The sequence below is a fragment of the Aptenodytes patagonicus genome, chromosome 10 (assembly GCF_965638725.1).
Source record: "Aptenodytes patagonicus chromosome 10, bAptPat1.pri.cur, whole genome shotgun sequence".
NCBI lineage: Eukaryota > Metazoa > Chordata > Aves > Sphenisciformes > Spheniscidae > Aptenodytes > Aptenodytes patagonicus.
In genome coordinates, this window is record NC_134958.1 from 25,059,993 (window position 1) to 25,083,084 (window position 23,092).

At 53.7% G+C, this 23,092-nt stretch overlaps 4 non-coding genes across 4 annotated transcripts; all 4 read left to right on the top strand.

The window, feature by feature from the left end:
- Positions 1-3,814: 3,814 nt before the first annotated feature.
- TRNAS-AGA (transfer RNA serine (anticodon AGA)) lies at positions 3,815-3,896 on the top strand. The gene has a single exon. It is a non-coding gene; the product is annotated as a tRNA-Ser (tRNA).
- Positions 3,897-6,585: 2,689 nt separating this feature from the next.
- On the top strand, positions 6,586-6,657 carry TRNAM-CAU (transfer RNA methionine (anticodon CAU)). Its single transcript has one exon. It is a non-coding gene; the product is annotated as a tRNA-Met (tRNA).
- Positions 6,658-8,538: 1,881 nt separating this feature from the next.
- Positions 8,539-8,610, top strand: TRNAG-UCC (transfer RNA glycine (anticodon UCC)). The gene has a single exon. It is a non-coding gene; the product is annotated as a tRNA-Gly (tRNA).
- Positions 8,611-9,728: 1,118 nt separating this feature from the next.
- TRNAL-CAG (transfer RNA leucine (anticodon CAG)) lies at positions 9,729-9,811 on the top strand. Its single transcript has one exon. It is a non-coding gene; the product is annotated as a tRNA-Leu (tRNA).
- Positions 9,812-23,092: the final 13,281 nt, after the last annotated feature.

Here is a 23,092-nt window from a genome sequence, read left to right on the forward strand (position 1 = left end):
AGGGAGGTCTGCCCACCAGAATTTCTGCCTTCGGCAGATGGTCTGTAACCAAATGGCCGCGTGCATCCAGTGCCTTCTCCAATGCAGCAATGTTTGTTCTGGGGCTGGGGTATGATCAGTCTTTCCACAGGTGCTTTGAAGCCACTCTGCTGGGCCCTATCCCAAAAGTGGGTCAGCCTTCCTGTGCTGTGCAACTCGGACAGCGCGACGAGGGCCGTGGGAGCTGCAGGCACACTGTGTGTTTTTAAAACAAATAGTGTCCACGCAGAGAGCTGAGGAAAAGAAAGACAGACTGATATTGAGGTTTGAGCTCCCTGCCTGCTCTGTGTTTCAGCTTTGCCTCCCTCACCGAGAGATGTCTTGCTTCAGACCCTGTCCCCCAGGCCCCTGCGGTGCCTCTGGCCCAACCCCACTTGCAAGCAGCTGCAATGAGCCCTGTGTCGCCCGCTGCGCTGACTCGACGGTGGTCATTGAGGCCTCCCCGGTGGTGGTGACCCTGCCGGGCCCCATCCTCACCTCCTTCCCTCAGAGCACAGCCGTGGGATCCTCTCTCTCCGCTGCTGTTGGGAGCTCCCTCAGTGCCGGCGGGGTTCCCATCTCTTCTGGGGGCTCCCTTGGTGTGGGGGGGTCAGGGCTCTGTCTGCCTCCCCCACGATGCAGTCTGAACTGCTGAAGCTGGCGGATCATCCCCTTTGGAGCAGGAAGGAAGACGGGGACCGCGCAGGAGGAGCGTGGCCATGGCTTGCAGACGGGCTGGGTGTCCTCATCCCACGTGGCAGGAGGGACCTGGGCCCGCTGCTCCTCGCTGCACGGCAGGCCTCGCCGTGCCTCCTCTGGCTCTGCTTTGCTCTGAGCTCCTCGAGAAAGGGCTTGTTCTCTTCTGCTTGCTGAACCTCCTGCTGATGGGGGGAGGGTGCCGGAGTTAGGGACTGCTCTTGGTGGTCTGGGATTGCCGCTAGGTAGGGCAGAATGGGGAACGGCAAGTGCTTTGTGTGGAGCTTGTTCTTGGGAAATGGGCCATTCTCTGTGCCTCCCCGAATCCTGCAGATGTGTTTCTTGGTCTCTGTCCTGTGCCACTGTATTTCGTCCTTCTCATTAAAGACTTTGTGCAGCATAGCTGGAGACTTGTGGTTGATTGTTCTCCTCCTCCCTCAGTTAGCCACCTGCTCTGCAAGGAAGAGCATTGGCCTTTGTCCTGTTCTTGCCACCAGTTGCGGATGGAGCTCCCTGAACTGATAGCAGAGCACCAAAAATAAGCAGGGAGACACGAGAAAGACCGAAAAGCCTCGGAGAAATGGAGTGTGAGTCTGTAGGCTTGTGATATCTCTCAGGGTTCGCCTTGAGGCCTACCACTGAAAGCATTCAAGAGCTGATCTCATTTCTTCTGCTAGCGTACCCACTGTGTCTTGCATGTATGCTCAGGAAGCAGTGACTTTTCGCTGCCTGCCCTGGCAGAGGACAGAAGCAGGCTTATGAACTGGGCTGAGATGGCAACACTTGCTGAGGTGGCAGGAAAAAATGGGCACGTGTGCCCAGCTGAGTTGTGGAGGCCCCCTTCAGAAACAGGCAGGGACAAGTTGCCTTCCTGAGCCTGAATCTCAGGCAGGGTCCTGGCATTTGGAAGGCAGGTTTATGCCTCCTTTCCTTTTGGTGATGCACCTTGCTACTCACAGGTGTTTTGGAGGAAATAAGCACCTGAGCTGCTCAGCAGTAAACCGAGGCCTCCCACATGCAAGCATGCAGCCAAGCGCAAAGGAATATCCAGTGTTGCTGTTTAGTCTCCCAGATGATGCGTTTCTCTCCTCAATGCTGCACCACCAAAAGCTCTCAGCAGTCATTGCTGCTCCAGGTGCATGAGCTTTGGGGCAGGTGCACGTCTTCCCCTGACTGGAACAGGGGGAAATACAAGAAATGTCACACCCAGTAACCCTGTTTTACTGCAAGGGTGGCCAAAGATGGGAATTTTCTTCAGAAATTTCATATGAAACACAGTCATGGCACTTCTCTCTTTCACTGCTCTTTTGGGAATGAACTCCAGGGGATGGGTATGCAGTGGAAAGGAGGAAAGTGCTGGTCTGGACGTAGGCAGTGTGACTGCAAGATGGGGTTAGGGTGGGCCTTTCAGTGGGGAAGAGTCCATGCAGAAACACAATCCCCCGCTTTGTAACTCCACCAACTTATAGCACTGCTATTGACAGAGTGGGAGTCTGTAAATACTCTGCCAACCCAAACCTTCCATACAACCCCACCGCCCAGAATGGTTTTTGAACTGTCAGCACAGCAAAGAACATTGCTTTTTTTTGATTTAAGCAGCCCTGGAAGGAGAGCCTTGAGAAGCTTCACCCACTTCAGGTAGAGAGTCTAGGTGAGAGAGGCTCCTTGCGTTTCCCTTGGCCCACAGGCCATAAGCTGCAAGAGAAATGAGGGTGTCTCAGTTCTTAGTTACCAGCAACATCATTACATCCAGTTCCAGTAAACTTCAGGGTGCCTCTGCAATGCCGCAGCCTGGACGGGGTAGGTGTAGCATCTCCAGGGTGACTTCAGATCAGACAGACAGGCCTTTGAGCCATTCCATAAAGAACAGGCCTCCTCCCACCACACTCCAAAATTGCATAGCTGGCCTCATGAAGCACAGTCTGTCCCCTGACCACCACCTAGGCATTCTCAGTCTTCATCTGTTCCCTGCCTTAGCAGCGTGCTTTTCTTGCCAGGTGCAACCAGCCGCAGCAGCAGCAAGACCAGCTCTGTGCCAGGCCAAAACTGCCTCTCTCCTGGCCCCTGTAGCAGCACTGCAGTGAAGAGCCAAGTCTGGAGCCCTCCCAACAGGCAGATAGCACTGGTCTCTCTTGCTCTCAAGGCTGCAGGGAGGAGAGGGGAGTGGCTTGAAACCCCAGGGGAAAGCTGGGAATTTTTTGAGCAGGAGAGGCTGCCTGCAGAGGATGTAAGAAACCCTGGAGCCAGGCTGAAGAGACGTTTGTCAGCCTTGGCCAGGAATCTAACCCGGGTCTACTGCTTGGAAGGCAGCTATGCTCACCACTAAACCACCAACGCACCTGTGGGCAGTGCTGCCTCCTGCTCCTCCAGATCAGAGCCTGGCCTGCCTCCTGCTCCTCCGCTTCACAGACTGGCCGGCCTCCTCCTTCCAGTCTCCCCGCGCACACACTTACTTCCTTAACTCGCTCCTCATGTTCACCCTCTCGACTGCAACCACCTCCTACCCTTGCTCTGCATGCAGTCAGCCACGCAGCCATCTTTCCATAGATCTCTGCCACTCTAACAAACCGTTCCCTCTACACACCAACACCCTGCATGGCAAGTGTCATAGTCTTTGTTCAAGGATTGACACCACCCTACGTCCCCAAGAGGCTGGACGTGCTGCCGGGGGGTCACCATCTCCCCTGCAGTAATGTCCCCATGCTAGCGCTCACAGCAGGCTTGGAGTCCCCCTCAGATAAATTTGAGAAGCAATGCGGGGACTAATATCCCACCCCACAACTACCACCAGCCCTGATGGTTTCCACGCAGCTGCCTTCCCTTCTTCCCTGGAAGCAGTCACGACCAGCTGGGGAGTGAAAGCATCCCCTGTGGCAGGATATCCCAGATACCTGGCTGAGGGCAAGGTGCTGGGAGCTGCAGCTATAGCCCGTGGGGTTACGCCTCTCAAGGCCTCTGGAAGGCTGGCACCAGGTGCCCGTCATGCTCAGTGCAGGTCCCAAATGCAGGGCTTTGAGTGAAGCCTGGCCCTGAAACTCGCAGGGAGCCAGGTGTCATTGCAGAGGGCATGTGATCAGCAGGGCAGAGAGGGCTGGAGCAGGTAGTTGTGGCCGAGTGGTGAAGGCGATGGACTAGAAATCCATTGGGGTTTCCCCGCGCAGGTTCGAATCCTGCCAACTACGGGGCGCAGTCCCCTTTTGGGCTGCCTGCAATTGACCCCGCTGCAGCCGTGGGACTCTGCTCCACACTGTACCTGGTGCCCAGGGAGACAGTAAAACCCACTTGCCTACAGCACTTGGCCTCTCCTGTCCCCGTCCCACCCCTTGAAATTCTTGGATGGATGGATGGGAAATCCTGCTCCCATTGACAAGGTAGGCAAGTTGGGGGAAGAGAATGGAGCAGTGCTGAGTATGAGCTGTGAAAAGAGGTCCACTGTTGTTGGTTGTTGAGCAGAAGTTAAGAGCCTGATCCCACCTGACATCCCAAGCAGCGCAGCCCCACCAGCTCTCTTCCCTACACCTGAAGCTACAGCACCTCATCTCCAAAGAGAGCTTCCACAACACGGCCCTCATTGCTAAAGATGAAGGGAGGACACCTCATGGATCTGAGATCTAGCCAGCACTCACAAAGTGCCCCTCACTTTAGGTCTCACAAAGGCAGACTGGTGTGGAGCAGCAGGCAAGTGGGGGGAGGAGAAAGGGCCAGCATTGACTGTGAGCTACAGAAGAGGTCCTTCTTTGCAGACATGGACACCATTGCTAACGATGAGGTGAAGACACATCATAGATGTGAGATCTTGCCTGGTGTCCAGGGGGTATTCTGCCTGACCCATCCCCATCCCCTGCACACATGGACTACCTTTCCCAGGGGGCTTTCCCAAACTCAGCTTAAGGATGAGATGATGAGGGGTAGGTCTCTCCTGTCCCCTCCTCTTCTGGGAAAGGTGTGGAAGAGCAAATGAGGACATGGTAGTGGCTGTGGCATCAGGAGACCATCCCCTGCCATCACAGACCCTGATGGGTGGGATGGAAAACAGCCAGAGGCTTCCCAGAGGGCTTCTTTCAATCCCCTGCCCAGCTGCTCCCAACAGAGCGGTAGCAGAGGAGGAGCTGCTGATAGCCTGCCTGGGTGGTTCAGCGTGTTAGGGAAAAGGAAACCCTGAGGGGCCCATGCAGAGAGGGCCCAGAGAAAGAGAAGGAGAGACAAGCCCATTGCTGGTGCATGGTCCATTCCCCGCAGCCATGCCACTGAGGGTGGGGGAAGAACTGCAAGGGAAAAAGAAGCTCAGAGAGATTGTCAGTATGAATGAAGAAGGAAGGGGGCAGTGGAAGGGGGACCTGGAGCTGAGCCAGGGACATCTTGATCTGCAGTGAAATTCCTTCCCCTGAGCAGTAGCCGCGGTAGCAGGCATCCTGGGGCCACGCTCCCCATGCTCACATTTGCGCCCACATCCCAGCCCTCTCCATCCCACTTTTGCTTTTCTCTCCTCTGCCAGGTTGTTGCATGCTCTGGCCTGTGGATGGGACAGGGAACCAGCAAACACAAGACCAAACATACAGGCCTCAGCACTGCCACCTCGACCCTCACCCTCACCAACAGGATCTACCAGATCAGCCTGCTCAGAGCCTTCCTGGGATGCCTTGTAGCATTTAAGACTGGCCACAACCCAGTCCAGCTGGTCCGGCCCTGCCCTGGGGCGACTGGGAGCCACCTCCACCCCCAGCAGTGCTGGGCAGGATAGGAACCATACCAGGCAGGGAGAGAAGGGGTTGGGGTTTCTCTGACTCCCTGGCACCCTGCATGGTGACGGGGGCAGCCCTTGGCTGTCGGCGAGCTGCAAGGGCAGGGCTGCGCCAGGAAGGAGGACAAGCCGGGAGCTGTGGGGGAGCGCAGCACAGCACGGGCAGGGTAAGGCCCACACAGGCGGTGTGAAAGGCAAGGCCCTACCTGCTATGCAACTTGCTTAGAGGAGCAAACACTGCCTAGGACTAAGAGCGTTTACCTCAGGGTCAACGTGACCTGAAGACCCAACCTAAACCGGCTCTCACTGGCTGAGAACACCCCATACAGACGATAAAACAATAGGAGCTTTGTCTTTCAAAAAAACCCCAGGTATGTAACTATGGCCAGAACAGCAATGGACCTGAATCTAGTATAAAACCCCTCCACCTGCACGGGACATTGGTTTAGAACGATGAAGATTAACACCCCACTGACCATACGTCCACACCACCTGCCTGGGAGAAGCACATACGGATTTCGTGAGCAACAGTAACTGATTAGCCCACCCCTTAACATGAGTAATTGGACTGGTTAACACAGCTGCATTGTAAACATATATAAACCCTGCTTTCCTCTAGGTCGGGGTCCTCCATGCGTTAGGCTGGGGCACTGCTATGTGCACAGCTAAAATCGGAGCATTATTTCCCTTGGTAATTGTATGCTAAGCGTCCTTGTCTCCCTCCCCAGCTGGCAAAGGACTGACTTTTATGCCGGGAACAGGCCCACAGCCCCCTGGGAGATGGATTTCTGGGCAGGGTTGCAGCCCTCGTGAGCTTGCTGGAGAGCAGCTCCTCTCTGCCCTGCAAAGCTACAGGGCTGTCCCCTCGCTCCAGGGGACAGCTCGGGTGCTCAGAGAGAAAGTCCCCATCCAGGGTTATGGGCAGGAGATGTGGGGAGAAGGGCAAGGCAAGGCCCTTGCGCTTCCCACCCCAGGCCCACCGCCAGTGAGCTTTCCAGGGAGACATTTCTCCAGCCTGGGCGAGGGTGCGGGTAAGAGGAATGGAAAGGTGTGAGCACAAGTGCTGGTGCTGGCAGTGCCGGGGAGCATCGGGCAGGGCTGTGGGAGGTGCTGGCTGAGGTGCTGGGGGGAGCAGAGTGGCGCAGCGGAAGCGTGCTGGGCCCATAACCCAGAGGTCGATGGATCGAAACCATCCTCTGCTAGATGCTTCTTTTCCCTGCTCCTGACAGCTGCTGCCTCTCCCAGCAAGTTTCAACCTGCGCTGCTCTAGCGCTCTGGGCAGCCGTGGCCATGGCCCTACTGCTCCCTCAGCCCCTGCTCTCTGCCGCTGCCACCTTCTTTCTCCTTTGCCTTCTTAGGAGCCAGCACTCCCAAAGTGCCCCTCGGCAAAGCAGACGGGTGGGTGTGGACCAGCAGGCAGCTCTCCCCACAAGGAAGGGGGTGTCCTGGGGACACAGGTGTTTCTCCCTTCCCATCAGGCAGCTCAGTCCCCAACTTCACAGCCACAGGTGGGAACCTCCAGGGATCTGCACGTGGGGAGGAGGACAAGGCTGCTGCTACTTTGGGAAACTCCAGTGCCTGTCGGCTTTACCACCTGGGCGCTTCCACCGTCATAGTCTGTTTGCTGCCGTGCCCACTTGTGGGTCTAGCCAGGAGCAGGGCCGAGCAGGTATTCCCAATGGGCGCTGTATTGGCTATATGTGGTTAGCTGTTGGGAGGGGAGGGGAGAGGAGTGCTGCAAGGTGGCTTCTGTGAGAAGAGGTAAGGGGCTGCCCTGTGCCAGACACAGCTGGTTCCAGCTGCCTCCACAACACTGAGGCAATCTCTGAAGTTTGTTTCTAAGAAGAAATCCAGGCTAGTTGCTGTGCCTTTTCAATTCAACCAATGGGCATATCACACAACCACACGTTAGCTCGGGACAGCGTGAACGGGACTCCAGCTGGGGCAGACTCCGACTGTGCTAGCTCAGCGTTATGCCCTGCGGTATTCCCAATGGGCACTGTATTGGCTACATATGGCAAGGTTTTGGTAGCGGAGGGGTCAGGGGGTGCAGCAGGGTGGCCTCTGTGAGACGAGGTAAGGGGCTGCCCTGTGTCGGACACAGCCAGTTCCAGCTCCAGAGTGGACCCACCGCACGACACGGATGAGCCATCAGCAAAGTCTGTGGCCCCCCTGTGAAAACACATACCGGAAAGGGCAGAATACACCGGGCAGAGGGAGGAGGAAGGAACAAAAGGAGTGGGAAAGAGCAGAGGGAAGCTGCGTCCGGCTTGGGCAGGCAAAGGAGCCTGGTGCGAGGGAGTGAAGTTGAGCCTGGGACCGGGGAGAGGAAAGGTGGTGGTTGATGTTTGTCTTTTTGTTTCTCACTACGTGAATCTGTTTTAACTGGCAAAAAATTATTTTTTCCCAAATCAAGCCTGGTTTGCCCACAACAGTTTTTGCTAAGCCACGTCCTTGTGTTTATCTTGAGCCATGAGCTTTCTCATGCAGCCTTCAGTGCCCTGCACCCCAGCGAAGGTGGGGAAAGGAGTGAGCAGCTGGGTGGGTGTTTGGCTGTGCTCATACCACCAGAGGTGCATAGACACAAGCGCACGTACACTTGCATAGTACATGCACAGCTGGCACACGTATGAACGCAGATGGGGAGCGGCACCATTTCCAGCACCCACAGAAGCACCACCAGCACTGGCACAGGCATGAACAAGACAGCTGGCCCAAGCCTTTTCTTTCCCTCTGGCTGCTTAGGGCTGGAGATCAGTGCTGGAGACAGACCCCCTCCCTCCCACATGCACGCCAGCAGGTCCCTCGAACCCCTGGCCGTACCATAGGTCCGTGCAGAGTCCATGCCCGGAGCTCAGTCCTGGTGTGTCCAGCGTCCTGCTCCAAGCCTGGGCAGTCCCTGATGCTGATCTCCCCTAGTCGGCGGCTAGTGCAGCTTGAGATTCCCTAGCCAGCATCTTACACACACAGAAAAGCACACACAGCCTCGCAGCTTGAGGTCGTGCGTGTGTGTGCAGGGGGCTGGCAGGAGGAGGCCGGCCAGGCTGCCCAGTGGAGGAGCAGGAGGGAGGAGGCCACCAGGTGCGTTGGTGGTATAGTGGTGAGCATAGCTGCCTTCCAAGCAGTTGACCCGGGTTCGATTCCTGGCCAACGCAGAGAAACTTTTCTTCAGCCAGGCTCCACAAGTGCCTTGCCTCTGCTGCTCCAAAGGAACCCAGCTTCCCTCAGCAAGTCCAGCTCCCACAGGGTGTCGAGCCACGCTCCCCTTGACTCCCAACACAGCCTTGCCTGGTGGCCAGGCCTCTGGGCACCTCCTAGGCCAGCAAACACAGGCCTGCCTTTAGCAAGGCCAGCCTTGGCAAAAGCAGACTGCGGGGGCTGCTTTGGACCATACAGAGATTCTCAGGGAGTGTTGAAGCACTGGAGCACCTGCCCAGAGAACTTTGGGACTCTCTATGCCTGGGTATCACACTCAAGTTCCCATGGGGCTCACGCACTGAGCCACCTGCTCTAGCTTTGGGGCTAGCCCTGCTTTGAGCAGGCATTTGGACTAGTGACCTCCTGAGAGATGCCTTGCAGTCTAGCTCCTTCCATGAAGCAACAAGTCCCAGGGAGAGCTGTGCCCTCCTTCCTCTGCACCACGGGCAGTAAGTGAGCCTCTTCCCCACAGGAACTGGAGCTCAGTCGTTGCTCAGCACTTGGCGCATCTCCTGTCCTTTTGCCTTCACGCTCCAGCCCCTTTGCCACACGCTGACTCCTTGAGACCGGCACAGCATTCCCCCAGGGGTTGGTGTGGCAGAGCCCTCCTTGCCCAGCCTTCCCGGCCACGAGGAGGGAGGAAGGAAGCACCCTTGTTGCCCCAGGAACCATCCACAAGGCAGCACTGCCGGCCAAGTGCTTGTCTTGCAATATCCTGAGGCTCTGGGGGGAATGGAGAGAAAGGTAGACGTGTGCCTGGAGGCCCTTGACCACGTGTTGGCGTGTGCAGAGTCATAATTTGCTGATGGTTCCTTTGGTTGCTCCCATGAAGGCTTGCCTTGGCCTTTGCGAGACGCTGCCCCTGTGCTGGTACTGTGTGGTCCAAAGTGGCTGTAGGAGCTGCGGTCACCTGTCAGCAGCCCTTGGTGGGAGCAGGGCAAGGGTGGTCCCAGGAGCCAGCTCCCCCTGCAGCAGTGCCAGGAGGAGGCTGGCTGAGGTGGGCTGGCTCTGGCAGCCGCCAGGGGAGGAGCAGCAGAGGCAGCGTTAGCAGCAGCAGCCGCAGCAGCAGCAGTGGGTCAGGATGGCCGAGCGGTCTAAGGCGCTGCATTCAGGTTGCAGTCTCCGTGGGAGACGTGGGTTCGAGTCCCACTCCTGACAGGCTCCTCTCTCTTGGTGGCCTCCTTCAGAGCTTCTCTCTCTTGCCCCGCCCCCCTCTCTTAAGTGGGGGCTCTGCTCAGCCTGCTGTCCGGCCCTTGCTGCAGTCCCAGCTGTTGCCGAAGGAGAAATGGGCATAACCGTGCAGCCCCCAGTAGCAGGTGATTAGGCCTAGAACAGAAACATGGCCCCTAGGGAACTCCACTTTTCCACTCTCCCCTACAAAACTCACATTCTGCATGCCTCTCACCTAAAATGCGGCTCTTTGGACATTCACCCACAACATCCTCCCTCCCTGCTTCCACTTAGCCCTCCAACAACCCTTCTGGGCAGAAGGCGTTCCAGGGAGTCAGGGGGTGCATCCTCCTGCTTCAAGCAGGCTCACACCAGCTGATGGGTGCTTTGTCCTTTCGGGTCATAAAGTACCTTGAGGGCAGACATGTCACAGCCTCTCTGCACCCCTGTTTCCATGCTTAGGCACCCTCAGGGTGATCATCTTTGTTCATGTAGCCAGTCACAAACTGCCTGTTCACTTTCTGACCACTGGCTCCCATCCTCCAGCCGTCGCAGTAACCTCCTTGTGGGCACTGGGAGGCTCCCATTAGATCCCCGCTAAGCTTTTTCTTCTCCCAGCTAAGCAAGCCTTGGGTCCTCAGCCTCTCCTCAAAGGCCAGAGCCCCCGGCCCCTGACTGTCCTAGGGATCCTCCGCTGAACTTGCTCCAATTTATCATCACTTTTCCCTGGTTCCCCAGATAGTCTTCCCTCCCCATTTTTGGAGACTGGGGCAACTTCTCCCTCTCGTTAGTCATCAGGGAGCTCCCCTGCCCTCTGCTCCCAAAGCTGGAGAGCCCCTGAGATGCGTCCTTCCCTCTTTCAGGCCCAGGGCACACTCTATAGGTGCCAATCCAGGATGTGGCGTTGACCAGCAGGGTTTCAACCCAGGAAGTTTCCCTCAACTGGCAGTTCCTCACCTGGTAACTGTCGTGGTTTAACCTCAGTTGGCAACTGAGCACCACGCAGCCGCTTGCTCACTCCTCCCCCCCCCCGCGGTGGGATGGGGGAGAGAATTGGAAGAGCACAAGTGAGAAAAACTTGTGGGTTGAGATAAAAACAGTTTAATAATTGAAAGAAAATAATCACAAAGCAAGTGATGCACAGTACAATTGCTTACCACCCGCTGACCGATGCCCAGCCAGTCCCTGAGCAGCGGCCACCCCCCGGCCAGCTTTCCCCAGTTTATGTACTGAGCATGACGTCCCATGGTATGGAGTGTCCCTTTGGCCAGTTTGGCTGTGCCCCTCTGCCAGCTTCTTGTGCACCTCCAGCCTTCTCAGTCGGTAGAGCATGGGAAACTAAAATTCCTTGGCTAGTGTAAGCGTTACCTAGCAACAACTAAAACATTGGTGCATTATCAACTTTGTTCTCATCCTAAATCCAAAACACAGCACTGTACCAGCTACTAGGAAGGAAACTAACTCTATCGCTGCCAGAACCAGGACAGTAACACAACCAGCACCAGTTGGAAGAGGGGCAGGTGGGAGTAAGGTTGTCACTGTCATGGTGTCAGGAGACAAGTGTCATTTTTTTCCTGGGAGAATCCAGCAGAACAGCATAGGCGTCTCTCTCCAGCACCCCTGCCAGGATAAAGACATTGCCATGCCATCCCACTGCAGGCTGCAGAAGAACTAGTGGCATTTTTCCAAAGGACTGTGGTCAGGAAGTATGAGCCACAGAACAGGTCTTCCTGTGCACAAGTTTATCAGGAAGAGGGGACATTGAAAACATGGTATCAGAGCATGCCAGAGCTGGCCCTGAAGACCAGATCTTCCCTATGCCTCCACATCTCCCTGTCATGGTTCCAGCCCCTGCCAGAGGTTTCCAGCAGGGCTGCTCCCCTGGATGGCTGTGCACACATGGGATACCAGCAGCAATAAATCTCAAAGATGCTGCAAGCCCCACTGCGCTGAGTCCTCCATGTCCAGACATTTGCCTGCTTCCTCCTTGGCCTTTTTGCAGGTACTGGCTTTGCAGATGAGACCAGCGGGGCTGCTATTCTCCCCAGAAGTTGGAAAGACCTTCCTGAGCTCTTTCTGGCTGATGGCAGGCCTTGTCAAGCCAGAGAGTGGCTTGGCCATGTGCCTCTGGCCTTGCAGGCTATTGGGAGCGCAGCTGGGTTGAGATGTGGGTCAGACAAAGGTGTCTGCTGGGAGTCAAAGCCTGGGAGAACTTCCAGGGCTTCACTTAAATACCCACAGGGGAGAGGCACAGGGTAGATGGGCAAAAACCACCCCGCTCTCATCCCCAGTGACATTTGCAGGAAGACATAGCACTATCAGGCCCTCTTGCACCCCCCCGGGAGACCTGGGCATTTCAGGGCTTTGGAGGAGCTCAGCATCACTGAGCCCTCACTTCCCACCATGTAGTGACCAGGCCAGATGCTGTGCCCGGGATCCAAGTACAGGCCTGGCACCAAACGCCTCTCCAGGGCAAAGCCACCAGCATCCCCAGGCAGGGGCTTGGCTTGAAACCAGGGCTCTGGTAAAGCTGGCAATGAAGATGCAGGACAAGCTGCCTCAGTCTCCAGTCTTCATTTTCTCATCCTGTCTTCACTGGAAAAGAGCATATTGGAAGACACGAAAAATTATACAAGTTTCTTGTACTAGAGCACAAAAATAATTTCAGTTCCCAGATGCCATTGTGACCGGTGCCTCCTACTCCTAACCCCTGGTACACCATCTTGTTGGGCAGGCAGCCTTTAGCCACGGGTCATGTACCCCCTTCTCCTTTGAAGGGGTCCTGAGCACCCAGGAGAGTCAGGATGACACACGTTTGATTCTAACAATGTTCTACTGAGGATCCCTAAAAAGACTGCCTGTCCCCATAGTGTTGCATGACACCATTCAAAAGAAGGTGTTCTGTGGTTTAATATGGAGCCATGGGCCTTTTAGGCTTTATGAGTGGTGAACGAGGTTACAGGAATTGTGGATTGATAACAGTTGTTCAGACGTGAATGTTAAGATACTCCAGGGGACGAATATGGAGTGGAAAGGAGGAAAGCACTGGTTTTCAGGTTTTCAGGTCTGGACATAGGCAGTGCGACTGCAAGATGGGGTTAGGATGGTGTCCTGGTTTCAGCTAGGACAGAGTTAATTTTCTTCCTAGTAGCTGGTACAGTGCTATGTTTTGGATTTAGCATGAGAATAATGTTAATAACACACCGATGTTTTAGTTGTTGCTAGGTAACGCTTACACTAGCCAAGGACTTTTTAGTTTTCCATGCTCTACCGACTGAGAAGGCTGGAGGTGCACAAGAAGCTGGGAGGGGGCACAGCCAGGACAGCTGACCCAAACTGGCCAAAGGGATATTCCATACCATGTGACATCATGCTCAGTACATAAACTGGGGGGAGTTAGCTGGGGGAGTGACCGCTGCTTGGGAACTGGCTGGGCATCAGTTGGCAGGTGGTAAACAATTGCATTGTGCATCACTTATTTTGTATATTATTTTATTATTATTATCATTATTACTATTATTTTCCCTTCCTTTTCTGTCCTATTAAACTGTCTCTATCTCAAGCCACAAATTTTACTTTTTTTTTTTTCCTCTCTGATTCTCTCCCAATCCCACTGTGGGGGGTGAGTGAATGGCTGGGTGGTGTTTAGCTGCCTGCCGGGTTAAACCACAACAGGTGGGCATTTCAGTAGGGAACAGAGCATGCGGAATCACGATCCCCTCTTTGTAACACCACCTGCTTCTAGCATTGCCAATGACAGAGTGGGAGTCTTTAAGTTCTGCACTAGCCCAAACCCCGCATATGACCCCACCGCCCAGATTGCTGTTTTGACTGTCAGCACAGTGAAGAACATTGTTTTTTTCTTTGTGCAACCCTGGAATCAGAGACTTGAGAAGCTTCGTCCCCTTGAGGTGGTGAGTCTAGTTGAGAGAGGCTCCTTGTGTTTCCCTTGGCCCACAGGCCATAAGCTGCAAGAGAAATGAGGGTGTCTTACTTTTAGTTACTTCACACTCAAAAGGGAATTGAGGGGGCTTTCATACAGTGCTAGAAATCATGTGTTTGCAGGGTGATTTTCTTTTTCCTACCCACTCAGCAATTAGAGCTCCTTTGCCAGTGATGAGAAAATACCCTGTACAACCCAGTTCCCCCATACAAACTCTTTTTCCCTCCCGACCACCCACACCTGCTATTTTTTCTGCATTTCTCCCCTTTTTCTATGCAGGTTTAGCAAGCCTTGGAAGGCATGGATTAAGGTTGCTTTCTATTTTGGAGAGGAAGGTTCCATTTGTCAGGCTGAGCAGCTGGTGAAAGCATCTGGAGAGTGAGCAGATGAGCTACAATAAACTGAAAACTCCATGGATGTTCTCATGCTGCCATCCCATGGACATTTTGGGTACTCCCATTTCAGTCTGCAACAACTGAACAAGAAAGCCCCAAGCCAAAGGAATTCTGCTGGCTCCTTGCTGCACCACATCCTGGAAGGTTTCAGGGAATGCCTCTGTCTTTCATAAAGTACCATTTCATTGTTCAGTAAAGGCAGGCACTGCAGTGGATTGCAGGGAAGGGAAGGGAAGGGAAGGGAAGGGAAGGGAAGGGAAGGGAAGGGAAGGGAAGGGAAGGGAAGGGAAGGGAAGGGAAGGGAAGGGAAGGGAAGGGAAGGGGAAAAAGGGAGGGGGAAGAGGGAAGGAGGAGAATGGATAGGGCAAGGAGGACTGGCTCAAGCGCATTTCCAAAGCATGCCAGGTTCATGCTCCCCATGCATGTCACCAGTGGCCTTCAACTTCAGGGAGAATTTCTCAACCTGACCTCCCACCTTGAGCTGAATCTGGCAAGGGCCATGAGAGGCAATAAGAAAGGTTTCGACAAGTACATCCGCTGCAAAAGGAAGAGTAAAGAAGGTGTGGGCCCACTGCTGAATGTGAGGGGAGGGCGAGGTGGGACTGGTAACAGAGGACATAAGAAAAACCAAGGAACTCAATGCCTTCTTCACTTCAGTCTTCACTGGTAAGTTTTGCTTTAGGGAAACACAGGCTCCTAAGCACAGTGGGAAAGTGTGGAGCAATGAAGACTTAGCCTTGGTAGAGGAGGATCAGGTTAGGGAACATTCAAAAATACTGGGTATACCCAAGTCCATTGGCCCTGGTGGGATGCATCCGTGAACGCTGAGAGAGCTCACCAATGTCAATGCCAGGCCACTCTCAACGGTCTTTGAACGGTGATAGTAATCCAGAGAGGTTCCTGAGCACTGGAGGAAAGCAAACAGTACTTCTGTCTTCAAGAAGGGCTAGAAGGAGGACTCAGGGAACTTGAGGTAGCCTCACCTCAGTTGCTGGGAAGGTGGTGGAGCATATAATACTGCAGATCATTTCCAATCATATGAAGCATAGAAAAGTGATTTGGAGTAGTCAGCATGGATTTATGATGGGGAAATCATCTCTGATGTGTATATCTAAGCCTTCAATGAAGAGATGACTGCCTTGGGGACAAGAGGAGAGCAAGTGATATTGATTTTCTTGACTTGAACAAGACTTTCACAGCTCACTCCCATGATAGCCTCACAGAAGAATTAATGAAGTGTGAACCAGATAAGTGGACAAGGGAGATGATTGAAAACTGGCTGAAGTGCCAGGCCCAGAGGGTTCTGATCAGTGGCACAAACTCCAATTGGAGGCCAGGCACTCAAGCTGTACACTAATGGTGATTGATACTGGATTCCATACTGTAACATTTTCCATTAATGACCTGGACAATGGGGCAGAGTGAACCCTCAGCAAGTTTACAGATGATACAAACCTTAGAGGAATGGGTGATACAGTTCAAACTGCAGATAGACGATGCTAGCAGCAACAGCAGCAGTTGCATCATGCTGAGAGGAACATCAGGCTTGTGAGGTAGCTGGGGGGTGTCTGAGGGGGTTTCTGGGCCCCCACACCCTTGGGCTTTGTGTGTGGGAGGGACAGGCCTGTAGGCAGCAGGTCTCCTGAAAGGAGAGGAGCAGGTGAGAGCTGGGCAGTGCTGGCTGCCCCCCTGGCCAGTTCAAGCCATGGGAAGGTGTATATAACTCATACCTAGGGAGCACCAGTGACCAGGGTGTGCAGTGAGTGGCATCTGTTGGGAGCCGTGTTGGCAGTTCATGCGGAAGGGTGCCAATTATTGGGCTGTTGCCTGCTCTGCTCACCCACAGGCTTAGGCTGCAGCCCTGATGGTCACCCCAACCAACTGGTGGCTGTGCAAGCCTACGCGGAAGCTTGAGATCTTCATCGAATTAGAATTAGAAAGACGACATCTTTCAAAAGAATTACCATTTTATAAGTGCACTCTTTTTCTAAGAACTATAGGGACACTGTCACAGTGAAAAAAATTGAGTGCAAGAGCTCTCTATTTCCATGTGCAAGAAGTCAGGCAAGGAAGGCAGGAGACCAGCATGGATGAGTAAGGACTTCCCCATTGAACTAAAGTGCAAGAAGGAAATGCACAGGCAGTAGAACCAGGGACTTCTGTCCTGGGAAGAATATAGGAACACTGCCCGGATGTGTAGGGATGGGATCAGAAAAGCTAAGGGACAGTTGGAGCTGAATTTGGTAAGGGATGTGAAGAATAATAAGAAGGGCTTCTACAGGTGCATTGGTCAGAAATGGAGGATTAAAGAAAATGTACCCCCCAATGAATAAGGCAGGTGAACTAGTGACAACCAACATGGAGATGGCTGAGGTACTCAACTATTTTTTTTTGCCTCAGTTTTCACTGGCAATCACTCTTCCCACATCTCTCAAGTCCCTGAACCTCAAGGTGGGGACTTGGGGAATGAAGTCCCTCCCATCATAAGAGAAGATAAGGTTTGAGACTACCTGAGGAACCTGAACATACACAAGTCCATGGGACCCGATGAGATGCATCTCAGGGTCCTGAGGGAACTGGCAGATGCAGTTGCTAAGCCACTCTCTTTCATGTTTGAAAAGCCATGGCAGTCAAGCGAAGTTCCAAGTGACTGGAGAAAAGGGAATATTGCACCCATTTTTAAAAGGGTAATAAGGAGGACCCTGGGAACTACCAACGAGTCAGCCTCACCTCCATGCCTGGTAAGATCATAACTTCCTCAAGGAAGTTATGTTGTTCAGCCTGGAGAAGAGAAGGCTCCAGGGAGACCTTATTGTGGCCTTTCAGTACTTAAAGGGGGCTTGTAAGAAAGATGGAGAAAGACTTTTTATCAGGGCCTGTAGTGACAGGACAAGGGGCAATGATTTAAAAGTGACAGAGGGTAGCTTTATATTGGACATAAGGAAGAAATGTTTTATGAAGAGGGTTGTAAGACAATGGAACAGGTTGTCCGGAGAAGTTGTGGATGCCCCATCATTGAAAATGTTCAAGGTCAGGTTGGACTGGGCTTTGAGTAACCTGATCTAGTGAAAGATGTCCCTGCCCATAGCAGGGGGGAGTGAATTAGATGATCTTTGACAGTCTTTTCCAACCCAAACCATTCTATGATTCTATAATACAGCAGACCGTCCTGCTGCCATTCAGGAGGACCTTGACAGACTGGAGAAATAGGTTGACAGGAATGCATTTCAATAAAGAGAAAAACAAAGTCCTATATTGAGGAAGAAGATCCTCATGCACCAGTAGACAGTGTGGGTTGACCAACTGAAAAGTAGCTTGAGAGAAAGGGACCTGGGAGTCCAAGTTAAAGATGAGACAACAATGTAACCTTGCAGCAAAGGTGGCCAAGAGTATCCAGTGTTGCATTAGGAAGAGTGTTGTCAACAGGTCAAAGGAAGTGATTATTCTACTCTACTCAGTAACAGTGAGACCACATGTGGAGTACTTGTCCATTTCTAAGCATCCCAGTACAAGAGAGACATGGACATACAGGAGCGAGTCCAGTGAAAGTCCATGGAGATGATGAAGGGATTGGAGCATGTGTCATATGAGCAGAGACCGAGAGAGCAAGGATTGTTTAGACAGGAAAAGAGAAGACTCATGGGAATCTTATCAACATGTATAAATAACTGCTGGGAGGGAGAAAAGAAGACAGAGACAAACTTTTGTCAGTGGTACAGACTGAAAGGACAATAGGAGATGGGCGTAATTTGGAATACAGGACAATTCCACATAAACATAAGAATTATTATATTTTACTGAGATGTGTTCAAACACTGAAATAAGTTGCCCTAACAAGCTGTGGAGTCTCCATCTTTGGAGATATTTAGAAAGTGACTGGACACAGTATTGAAAAACATACTGTAGTGGAACGACCTTTAAGAAGCAGAGAGAGGCTGATCTGGATGAGCTATGGAGGAGCCCTCCTATGTCAGTGATACTGTAATATGGTGTTCCTGTAATATGGCACTTCTGCATCCTCTGGCCCAACACTACTGCAAGCAGCTGCAGTGAGCCCTGTGTCACCTGCTGCGCTAACTAGACGGTGGCCATCTAGGCCTCCCCGGTGGTTGTGAACCTGCTGAACCCCATCCTCACCTCTTTCCCTCAGAGCACAGCAGTGGGATGTTCTCTGTCAGCTGCTGTTGGGAGCTCCATCAGCACGGGGGTTCCCGTGACTTCTGGGGGATCCGTTGGTTTGAGGTCAGGGTCAGGGCTGCATCTGATTTCCGATCCCCTCCATTGTAGTCTGAACTGAAAGAAAAAGGAAAGGATAAGGGGAAAGGGAAAGGGGAAAGAGGATGGGGAGGGAAAGGGAAAGTAAGAGGGAGGGAGGAGGGAAAACAAAGGGGAAGGTAAGGGAAGCTAGCAAGAAAGACTTGTTCAGGACTCCTGAGGGGCAGACAGGGTGATTATTCTCTAGGGACTTCAACTCTCAACAAAGAACAATGCCACCCACCTCCATGTTGTGAATGGCAATAAGGGTAATTCCCATGCCCAGAAAATATAGCAAATGAACGAAGCCAAATCTAACCTAACCAAACCCAACTCAGCCGCAACCAACCCAGCAAAATGCAACCCAACCCAAGAGCAATGTGCACTCGCAGCCCAGAAGGCCAACCGTATCCTGGGCTGCATCAAAAGAAGCGTGGCTAGCAGGTCGAGGGAGGGGATTCTGCCCCTCTACTCCGCTCTGGTGAGACCCCACCTGGAGTACTGCGTCCAGCGCTGGAGTCCTCAGCACAGGGACGACACGGACCTGTTGGAGCGGGTCCGGAGGAGGGCCACAAGAATGATCAGAGGGATGGAACACCGCTCCTATGAAGAAAGGCTGAGAGAGTTGGGGTTGTTCAGCCTGGAGAAGAGAAGGCTCCGGGGAGACCTGATTGCGGCCTTTCAATACTTAAAGGGGGCTTATAAGAAAGATGGGGACAAACTTTTTAGCAGGGCCTGTTGCGATAGGACAAGGGGGAATGGTTTTAAACTAAAAGAGGGTAGATTTAGACTAGATATAAGGAAGAAATTTTTTTACGATGAGGGTGGTGAAACACTGGGACAGGTTGCCCAGAGAGGTGGCAGATGCCCGGTCCCTGGAAACGTTCAAGGTCAGGTTGGACGGGGCTCTGAGCAACCTGATCTAGTGGAAGATGTCGCTGCTCGTTGCCGGGGGAGGGGGGAGGTGGACTAGATGACGTTTAAAGGACCCTTCCAACCCAAACTATTTTATGTTTCTATGATTCTGTGGATTTGGAGGATACTGAGCAGATCAGAGTCCTCTCTCAAGTCTCTTACCGGATCACAACCTTGCCTGTGGTGGAGGTAGCTGTGCAGTCCAGGGGTTGATACTGGGGTCCAATGCTGTTGAACATCTTCAGGAATGACCTGGACCATGGGGCAGAGCGCACCCTCAGCAAGTATGCAGACGATACAAAACTGGGAAGAGGGGCTGATAGACCAGATGGTTGTTGCACCGCCATTCAGCTGGACCTCGACACACCCTTTGCTCTGTGGCTGCAGGGTGTCCCACAGCAGACAGGTGGATGGGCCACTATTGAAGCACAAAGTGCTGGCGCTTTTGGGAACCCAATGAGAAAGGCATGAACACTTTCAAGGGAGATAATTATTTTATTACTGACGTAGCAACGGTGAGAGCAAATCGTAGAATCCTTCATCCCGTCTGATGCTGGGAACCCCAAGATGGTGCAGCCATTGGTCAGGGCATGGCACGCTGCGCAGATGCCGTCCGTGGCGATGTTCACCAGCTCTGCATTCACTTGCACTCTTGCAGAGCCTTGATTACCATACAACTTCAGAATGTTATCAGTCGCTGACAGCAATCAGGCCTGGAACGTGGACTTAGCTTTGAAGGCTCCCTTGGGTGACAGACCCTAATATTCTTAACATATTAATAAACCTAGAGTTCCTGGGAGCGGCGCACACCGTTGGTGCTAGAAGTCATTGTATGGGGAGTCTTGCAGTAGACATTGTGTTCGTGACCTTGAACAGGCCACGTCTGCTCGACCGGGCCTTGTACTTAAGGCCCAATGTGTTAGGCGAAGTAGCTGCTGTAAGGGAACCAGCTGGGGTGCCCCGTGCAGGCCTGTGCTGCGCGCTGGTGGATGTTATGACAGAGATAACACTCCAACCTGTCAGGAGAAGACACGTGATTCTGTTTGTTACACAAAATAAAAGGCCCCATGGCACGGTAGGCAGGAGGAACCTCCCCACGCGTGGGATCCACGCAGCACGCCGTGGGAAAATGCTCCTGGGGTCCGATGCTGCATGGCAGCAGGGTGCCCAGCATCTGAAGGGACGTCAGATTTACTCGCTGTCTATATGCCCCTTCTTACCCTGTCTTATTAAAACAGCTTTTTACTAAGCCACTTGTCGTTGGGCCTTTCTTACCGAGATCCAGAAAAGAAGCCTGCACCATTTCTTTCTCTGTCACATCCCTCCCCCAGGCGCCTGGTGCAGAACAGCCCCATAATATTTCAAGTGGACAGAACAAAACAGTACACGCATGCCTATGATTGAATACACACTGACTAAATCTACACCTCTGAGGAGCAAGTAGCAGTCACACAGTGTTCGTGATAGGGATTGGCCGTGATGTGATCACTGACTCCGCGTGCGATAGTCTTCCAGGCTGACGACCGCAGGGCCACGCCTGGGCAAAGCAGGAGCTTGCCCTGGGCGTTTGTCCCAACCCTTCCACTCCGTTAAAAACAAGATCAGCCTGCCTAGGAAACTGCCCCGATATCACTTCAGGTCACGCTTTGTACCGGCAGGACTTCTCGGTGCACGAAAACGCCACCTGCCATTCAGCTCACCTCGTGCCTGTTGCCCGCAGGCAAGTATCGACTCTTAGGACAGATCAGTGACAGTGATACCTGTGAGTGAGCATCACCTTCCTCAAACGGTCAAGGCGGCACCACTTGGACAGGCTACTTCCCGGGCCCGGCTGTCCCTTCCCTGGCTCGACCAAAACTGCCTGCACTGGTTCTGTGCCCGGTGAACACAGAGCTGGGCACAGGGCGGCTGGCAGGAGAAAGAGGTCCCCCCCCTCTCCACCAGCATGCTTCCAAATGCCCCTCTCTGCCTTTCCCCGGTGGGCCTCGCCACTTCCATCCTCTTCCGCTCACCGCGGACGCTTGGTGGGAGACCAAGCGAAAGTCCATTTCAAAGCGAACGGCCTGCACATGGCCAGGGATGAGGCAAGGGCAGCGTGGAACGGCTGAGCAGGAGTCTGCGCATCGACCTGTGGAGAAAATCACCAGCCCCACAGCACGCGTTGCCCAGGAGAAAGTTGCAATTTCAGGAGAAAGGAACACGAGGAGACTCAGGCTGGGATGCGGCACCTCTTTAATGAGAACAGAAAGTGTGCATTTTGAGGGGAGGGGGAAGAGCGCTGAGCATGAGAGGTCGAGGGCTCCACAGGGCAAGAGGACATGGCTCCACAGGGCAGCGGGATGCAAAGCGCCCGCAAGGCGCGCCTTTCTCCCATTGCAGCCGCAGCCGGTGAGAATCCTCTCCCATCTACAGCAAGGGCGGGTGACGTTCTGTTGCCTTGGTCAAAGGCGAAAGCTATGAAGCCCAGGAGGGAGGATGAGGGGGCTACCTGGGGGTAGCAAGGAAAGCACAGGAAGAATAAGAGCAAGAAGGGCACGATGTCAAGGGGTGACACACGGCTCCCTTCCATTCAAGGGGAGAGGCAGGTGTCCCACGCATCGGGAAACCACAGGCATCTCCCCAGTCCTGGATCCAGATCTCGTTTCTGCGTTCCTGGTTGTTCTTTGCAACGTGAGCGACCCGCTGGCCCTAACAATACAGATTGCACGAACGCAGGGGCCCACACAGACCGCTCCCGAGGCCTGTGAATCTCCCAAATCCAAGGGCGCCCCCGGAAGAGATGGGAACTCCCCCAGCGCTGAGGGAGCTCCCAACAGCAGCTGACAGAGAGGATCCCACGGCTGTGCTCTGAGGGAAAGAGGTGAGGATGGGGCCCGGCAGGGTCACCACCACCGGGGAGGGTTCGATCACGGTGGTGGAGTCAGCGCACCGCAGAACACAGGGCTCGTTGCAGCTGTTTGCAAGGGGGGCTGGTCCGCAGGGGAAAGGGAGGCAGGGTCTGTAGCAAGACATGTCTCGGCGAGGGAGGCAGAGCTGAAACACAGAGCAGGGCATGAGCACGAGACGGAAGCCGAGGGAAGAGGACGGGTCAGAACCACAAGCGCGCCTGCAGAAAGAGCCCGGGTGGGTTCAGACTTACCTACCTGACTGAGGAGACGGCAGCAAGGGCAGTGGATGGCAGGCGTGGAGACGCGTGGGCTTTTATACCGTCTCCAAGCCTCGGGGGACCTGAAGCGTTCTTTATGCATGAAGCACTTTGTTAACTAGCAGTATTTGCTTGCAAAGCTCCCCTGGATGATCACATCTTTCCCCCTTTCATCTGAGAGAGGTCTTGCTCCCATCTAACACGTGGGCAAGACTGAAATGTGCCCTTTGAGGTGCAGCACTCATTATGTTGCTCCCTAAGGCCACAGGACGTTGTTGTCCATCTTGTCTCAGCTGCTCGCAGAGACGCTAAGGGGCATGCTGGCCACGCGCATTCCTGGAGCAGAGCCGCCACCACCGCCCCTCCCCACCGCACACTGCCCTTCAGGAATTCAGCACCTGAAGTCACCTCGCCGTTGTTCCCAACTCAGGGCCTTGGCCTGAACAGCAGAGGCTCATGTGCTCTGCAGGTATAGTCAGACATTTGGGCAATGGCCAGCCAGCCTCTTTTTGGCTCATGCTCTGCCCAGCTCTTGCAGTCTTCAACTTTCCTGGACCCAGTAAGGGAACTATCTCGCTCTGACCCTGACCCCACAAAAGCACCTGGGAGCTCTGGTT